The sequence below is a fragment of the Lactuca virosa genome, chromosome 8 (assembly GCF_052849685.1).
Source record: "Lactuca virosa cultivar CGN04683 chromosome 8, Lactuca_virosa_CGN04683_v6, whole genome shotgun sequence".
NCBI classification, from domain to species: domain Eukaryota; kingdom Viridiplantae; phylum Streptophyta; class Magnoliopsida; order Asterales; family Asteraceae; genus Lactuca; species Lactuca virosa.
The window spans coordinates 232,919,039-232,926,861 of record NC_136433.1 but is presented as its reverse complement, the minus strand read 5'-3'; positions in this window follow the sequence as shown (position 1 = coordinate 232,926,861).

The following is a 7,823-nucleotide window of genomic DNA, read 5'->3' as shown; positions in this document are numbered from 1 at the left end:
TAGGGTCGCTAGAGCTGGCGCCTTCACTGGCGCTGCTGCTGCCAACTGGGGGCAATTGGCCTTCTTGTGACCCCTCTGGTTGCAGTGGAAACACAGCAACTCAGATGTCTGAATAGTGGGTGCAGGGGCGGTACAATCCCTGCTGAAATGCCCCGTCTTGCCGCACTTGTAGCAGCCCGACGATCCCAACCGGCATACTCCCTCATGTGACTTGCAGCATTTCCTGCAGCGGCCTCGGCCCTGCTGGCCTTTTGGCCCAACGTCTGATCCCTTGGGCTTCTTCCCCGAAGCCCCAGCCACCTGTCCCTCCTCGACCTTCCTCTTCCGGATATGCTCCAGATCAATATCCCTCTCCCTGGCCCTGGCAATCATGAAATCCAGGGTAGGGCAAGCTGAAAAACTAACATGCTCCCGAATGTCAGCTCATAGCATGTCGTGGTAGCAGGTCCTCCTCATGTCCTCATCTCCCGCATACTGGGGCACTAGTAACGCCCTCTCCCGGAACCTGGCGGTGATCTCCGCCACAGTCTGCGTAGTCTGTCTCATATCTAAGAACTCCCTCACCAACTGCTGGAGCTCCACTGCAGGTGCAAACTCCGCTCTGAACCGAGTCACAAAGTCCGGCCATGTCATAGCCTCAACCGTCGGGGCTCCCAGAGAGTCACCAACCGACTCCCACCAATCCCTAGCCCTATCTCTCAAGCATCCTGCTGCATATCTCACCTTCGACCCCTTAGGGCAGAAGCTGGTCAACTGCGCAGACTCAATGTCTGCAATCCACCGTCTGGCCACAATGGGGTCCTTCGCCCCATGGAAATCTGGCGCACCACTGCCCCTGAAGTCCTTAAAGGACAGTGTGCGTGATCCCGACTGGTTGGTCGCCATGTCGCTCCTGAACGCCCGAAGGCGATCCTCCATCAGCTCGACAATCCCTTCCTTAATCGACCCAAAGATGACCGGGTCGCATCAAGGATGCCTCTAGTGATCTCGGACGCGATAAACTCGCGTAGCCTCTCATCCACTGGTTCGGAACCTGAGCCCGAACCCGATCCCTCCCCTGAACTGCCAACTGCTGGCCTCGGACGTAGTACCACCATTCTACAATACATAATGACAACCGTCAGTGATACCGATACATCTAGAGGGATCACCTCCATCACGAGCTCCTTGGTCTTGCCTCAGCCTTTCTCGATTCAAGTACGGATCCTCTGCTTTTAGTAGTACGGGCCCATACTACCTTCCACATCTATCTGTACTTTCCTCAAGAACCGCCTCGACTCCACCAAGTCACTACTACTGTTACTGATCTCTACTACTCTCATCCTAGGCTTACCCTAGGGAAAATCTCTGACACCACCCAAACCGGTCCTCAGCTGCTGAAGGCCTCCTTGTAATGCCAATTAGCCATTACCAGAATACCATCACATGTAATGAGGCTCAGATAATCCTTCGAGTAAAAGACTCGTCCCTACAACGGTTAGACTCAAACAAGAGCTGCGCAATAGGGTCAAATCCAATCCTCTAAGATTATCCAATCCTTATCACATGTGACTTAACGTATTCACCTAACAGCTAACTCCCATCACTCAAAGTCCCACGATGCACAAAGGAAGCAGCATTCAGACCAAAGGGATCGATCTCAAGCAATCCTATCCTCAGAACAGGAAACTTTACTAGCATACAATGCTGAGCTCATACTACCAGGCATAACCTAAACAGGCTATCCTATTACTATCTAATCAGTACTAGCATGCAATTCTCATAAGCTGAAGCACATAAAGCAGGCACATAAGGCATCATTCCTAGATCCTTAGTCCTATTCTAACATGCTGTTCTACTGAAACTGATAAACATAATATAAACTTGTATGGGTGCTTTGGAGAATACTTACTTGAGCTCGGCCGGTCGCGCACATCACACATTTCGTTCTTTCTCAAAACTCTTTTAACTTAGCTTTTAGAAAACCATTTTTCTTGTAATTTTTTTTTTAAATCCCTTGATTTGAGTTCAGACACCCCGAAGGTGTGTCCGAATCCCTCAAACCAGGGCTTTGATACCAACTTGTAACATCCCAAATTTCGAGTCCAAAAATTTCATTTTAATTAACGGCTTATAAAACATTCATAAGAAAACTGCGTAACAATATATCATTTTGTGAATCAATGTATCATGTCTGAAAACCCAAAACATATAATAGCAACATGTCAGAGTACAATCCCAGAATATCTCAAGTGCGAAAATCAATGCGTGTGTGTATGATGTGTCGCTACCGCGCCAGCTCTTTCCCCATCGCTGAAGAGGTACCTGAAACCAAAACTGTAAACTGTAAGCACAAAGCTTAGTGAGTTCCCCCATCGTACCGCATACCATACAATCACATAACATACATATACTGTAAAAAATATCTGGGTGCCCGACCTACCCCTTCGGTCCTCTCGACCGGATACCGCCTAGCATATCCGGGTGCTGGCCTCCCCTTCGGTCCTCTCGAGCGGATACTGCCTAGCATATCTGGGTGCTGGCCTCCCCTTCGGTCCTCTCGACCGGATACTGGGGACTATTTCACCCCACCACTACTACCACATAACATGTAACACATAATCATATTCCATCTAGCATGACTGGGTATGACTACCCCCTTCGGCCCTATCGACCGAGAATCTTGGGGACTATCTCCCCTACAGCTAACATCATATCATACTAGCACATAACATAACAGGTAGTAGCAAACCTAGATGAATATCACAAAGACAATCATCAATCATACAACTCCTACTGGTGGGGCGGCATTGTGGCCGTAGACCCACCGCTACTGGAAGGTAACTCACCTCAAACGAGTAGTTGCTGATAATCTGTGCGGGGAATCCCTGACTGCTGCTGCTCCGGAAATCCTCCGGCTATAATCCCCACAAAACACTTAATCAGAATCTGATATCTACCCCTTAGGGTAAAATGACTATTTTACCCCAGACCAAGTCCAAGTCAAAGTCAAAGTCAACTTCCAGTTGACCCGACTCGCCGAGTTGGGTCGTCAACTCGTCGAGTCCCTATTTCTTTAACAGTCCTCATCCACGTCCCTACTTGTCGAGTTTAGCAACGAATCGACGAGTTCTCCTTCTAACACAACCTCGGATAAACCTTCTTCCGACTCGCCGAGCGGTATGAACACTCTTCGAGTCCATCTTCATCCTAAGAACACGTCCTGTCCTCGACTCGCCGAGTTGTATGAACAACTCGTCGAGTTCAGCTTCAAGAGTTGGGAGATTGCCTTGGACTCGCCGAGTCTGCTCGTGCACTCGTCGAGTCCTATGAACTCGAGGACTATGGCTTATCCCAATACGTTTGGGTCACTCCCTTGGACCCTCTAAAACCTTTCTTTCACTCAACTGGTTCCCATGAACCATAACAGAAAAAGGGGAGTCTAACCTTGGACTCGCCGAGTCCCAAGAACGACTCGTCGAGTCGATGCAGTCCAAGTCTTATTTCTTTGATTTCTGGAGTGCAACTCTTGTCCAAATGATAGATCTAGGTACCTAAACTCAATCTAGCACGTAAAGTTACAAACTTTACGTGCATGCATGGGACTTTGAGCCTAAAATGCCCAAAAAGAAGCTCTTAAGATGCATGGGACCTTCCATGGGTGCAAAAGCAACCCCCAACTGCCTTGTGACCCTTCCATGGACCTAGATCCGAAGCCTCCACCCCTAACCATGCTTGCAATCATGGTTGGTTACCAAGAATGGCTTATAAAAGCCCTAAATCTCCCCAAAAAGGGATCTAACAAAAGAACAAGCAAGGTATAGACTTTATACCTTCTGAGAACAGCAAATGATGCACCAAACTCGAATCCTTCAGTCTCCTCTTGATTCTTCTATGCTCTTCCTTCTTCCTTGTGATCAAAATCCACCAAAATCACTCAAAAGCCTTGAATCTTGCACAAAAACACTTAGGGTTTGCTAGGGAGGGTTTCTGGGAGCAATAGGGACGAGTGGGGGCTGAATGAGATGATTAAATAGGGTGCAAACCCTCAGATTAGGGTTTTTGTCCAGACAGAGCCTACTCGTCGAGTCCAGGGTCCGACTCGACGAGTCCCATACTTAAACCCCGCGTTCTATCTCGCTTCTACTCGGCGAGTTGGGCCATCAACTCGCCGAGTCCCAGGCCAAAAATGTAAAATTACATAAATGAAATACATACCAGGAACCAGCTGCTACATATGACTACATAACTGCCCAGGTTTAATCATAGTGCTCAATTTCCTCCGGAAGCTTTTATTAGATATTGTTAGATTATTATCCTAGTATGCGCACATAAGTGTGAAATTTTTGTTTTGTTCAGATTTATTTAGTCTCATTGTGTTTATAGTTGCATATGATGTATGGTTAGATATGCTAGTTCACTATAAACATTGCTCTGATACCAACCTGTCACACCCCCGAACCAGAAGGCGGAAACGTCTGGGGGCTCGTGTGACTAAAAATTGAATAATCATCACAATGAATATACATGAATCATAACACGATCATCACCAACATTACATAATACAACTAGCATTGTTCGCATCAAGTACATTGTTAAAATACATAAGTTCAAATTGTTAAAAGTACGATAAGTGTTGTTACATAAACCAAAACCATACACACTTGCAAATCTTCCAGCTTAACGATTACCTGATCAGAATACAAGTTATTTTGAAAACGGTCAACATATATAATGTTGGTGAGTTCATAACTATGTTTGAGTAAAAGTTATTTTATCTTTCATAAAAACCCAGAAAATCCGATATTTTCTGTAAAATGTCTGAAAATGATGTGAAAATCAAGTATAAATGCATGTGTGAATTTCATAGTTATAACTTATATGAGTGTAGTTTAGATTCATTGTATTGTGAATAAATGATAAATGTATATGAATAATTTCCCCAGAAAATCCGATATTTTCTGTTTTATAACGACGTCTAGATTCTTGTATCGTTAAATAAGTCGTTTTTGCATTGACACAATCGAAGAGTTTATCTTCGAAAGGTTACTTTTGGTATTGAATCGCTATATGAGCTGTTATAACCATGCATGGTAATGACTAGGTCGCCCGTCTTGGTATTTTTCCAAATGCCGGTCTTGCTAAGAATTTTGTCGCCCTAGACTGGCCTAGTCTAGCTGTAGCGAACAGCTAAGGCGTGGGGGGTCACCTCGTATAGATCTATACACAAACTCCCGCTTTCCTACCAGGAAACTCTGATTATAACTACAGGCTACGATTGTACACTCAGAGGTGCCAACCGACATGTCTCACTAGATTCTCAACCCTTTTTTGTACTATGTTTAATGTTTACGTATATGTGGTATGTTTTTGTATTCGAAAGGTACATATATAAGTATATGGCGTTTAATGATTACACAAAGGTATAGTTACGGCCTACTAACATGTGAAATTTCCATTCCAATCCCTATTAGCATGTAATTAGACCACAAAGGCCCAATAACATGTAAAAGGGTAATTTAGGCCTAATAGGCATGTAAATGGGCCACAAAAGCCCAGTAAACATGTATTCCATAACTTAGGCCCAAATTAACATGTAAGTGGGTCGCAAGACCCAATAAACACGTCATGGAAAACATTGGGCTCAATATATACTTAATTGGGCCCTTAGGGCCCAATGGCCAAGTAACGTGAATATTAGGCCCAATAAATAGTTATCGACGTATTCCGTTCGTTTGTTTTAGCTTGAGGTTTACTATATTGATGATAAGAAACTTTCATTTTGTAAAAAAAATGACATTTTTGGCCAATAATCCTCCAATTTTTAATTAAGACCCAAAGTTTTGTAAAAATGACACTTTAGTCCATAATTTATAAAAAATTGTAATTTTGTCCCAAATGTTTGGAATTTCACGGATTAACCCAAAAGGTTATATTTTCACATTTAGAACCCTGTTTTGCAGAAAAAGTGCATTTTCAGCCCCTTGTTTGTAAAAATTTACACTTTCGGCCCAATTTTGGAAAATTTTACATTTTTGGTCCAATTTGAAAATAAATGTTGTTTTCACCCCTAAATTTGGTTTATTTACATTTGTGACTCAAACTTTGGCCAAATAACATTTTTAACCCCAAAACTTCATTTTTTTTCGCAAATTGGGCCCAAAACCGTGAGGCCCAAAAGTTTTGGCCCATTAAGCTTAAATTTGCAATTTTGGCCATTTTTAAAGTATGTTTAACATAAAAATACATTTTTATACATGTAGGACCTGTTTGGCCCTTATAAAAACATAAATGTCACTTTTTGCCCTTATCTTTTGTTTTCTTGACAATTTTGACCTTTAACAAGGTTTTTGTTGAAATCTTTTGTATCTTAAACATGTAATCACTTTTGGCTTGATAATGTGATGTGTATAATGTCATAGTTTATAGATCTTTTCTAAATAATACTTAAAATTTCGATATTTGCTAAGATCTAACACATTTTTACCAAATAAACTAAGAATTCACACAAAACATGCATATAACACATAGATCTACACATTTTACTTGCATTCTCCCCCAAAAATCATATGAAAACCGAAAACAAGGGGGTATGAACTCACCTTTGCTTGATGTTTCGGTTTTTGAAGAAGAAGTGGAAAGGATTTTTTGTCTTAGCACACCTTTGTTGTGAATCTCGAGTTTATGAAGCTTCTAAGGTGTGATCATGGAATAAAAACCATGTAAGAAGGAGTTTTTCATGTTAAGATGAAAGAAGATACTTGTGTTTGACAATAACTTACCAAAGATTTGAATGACTTGATGAAGATCCTTAGAACCCTAGCAAATTTTTGAGATCTTGGAGGAAGGAAGAGGATGATTTTAGAGAAGTTTGGAGAGAAATTTTCACGTGTGTGTGTGTGTTTTGGCTCTCGGCCGAGAGTAGAAGAAGAGAGGGGAGAGAGGTAGTGAAGTGACTTGCATGGAAGTATGGGGGATCTAGCATGGATACATGGTGGAAAAAATGGAGGTGGCACCTCCAAAGTCAACCCCCCCCCCATTTCACTTCTCTCTCTTTTTTTTTTATTTACATGAGCCGAGATTTTGGGCCAAGAAGAAAGGGTGGAGTGGTTTGGACCCATTAACTTTAGTTAGGATCTTTGGATCCTAAACATAAAAATTTTCGACCCATTGGGCCCTTGGAAGCATTCACGGCCCAAATAGAATAAAAGAATGGGCTTATGGCTCACTAAGGTTAATTGGATTAGTTATGGCCCAATAAGGCCCATTAGGGTTAGAATGAACCATTCCAGACCCAAATGGTCCAAAATGTTTTAGATTTATGAATTCGGTCCAATTAGGATCCAATTAGGGCTTCTAAGTCCAATAAAGTTGAATTGGGTGCTTATTGGCCCGTTAGGCCCAATAAGGAAATCCTAGTCTAATATGGACTTAAACCATGGATCTTAGGGCTTCAGACTCTTTGATGAACATGAATTGTGAATCTAAATGAGCATTGAGTGAGATTTACTTAGAGTATATGTTTTACAATAGTTGAATGGTTACACATGAATAGAATTTCCTAGCTAAAATGCCAGTTATGACACCAATTAACCATGAAATGCTTAATTTAAGCCCAAAACGCATATATATGGGTCACTAAGACACCATAGATATGAAATGAACATATTAGGCCCAACAAACATGTATATGGGCCACTAAGGCCCTAATGAACATGTAATGGATATATTAGGCCCATTATTTCGAATTTTACATTTTGGGCCCAAATGTATATAAAATGTTATTTTCGACCCATTTTTATAGAGATTGACACTTTTGACCCAAAATATATACTAGATGTGATT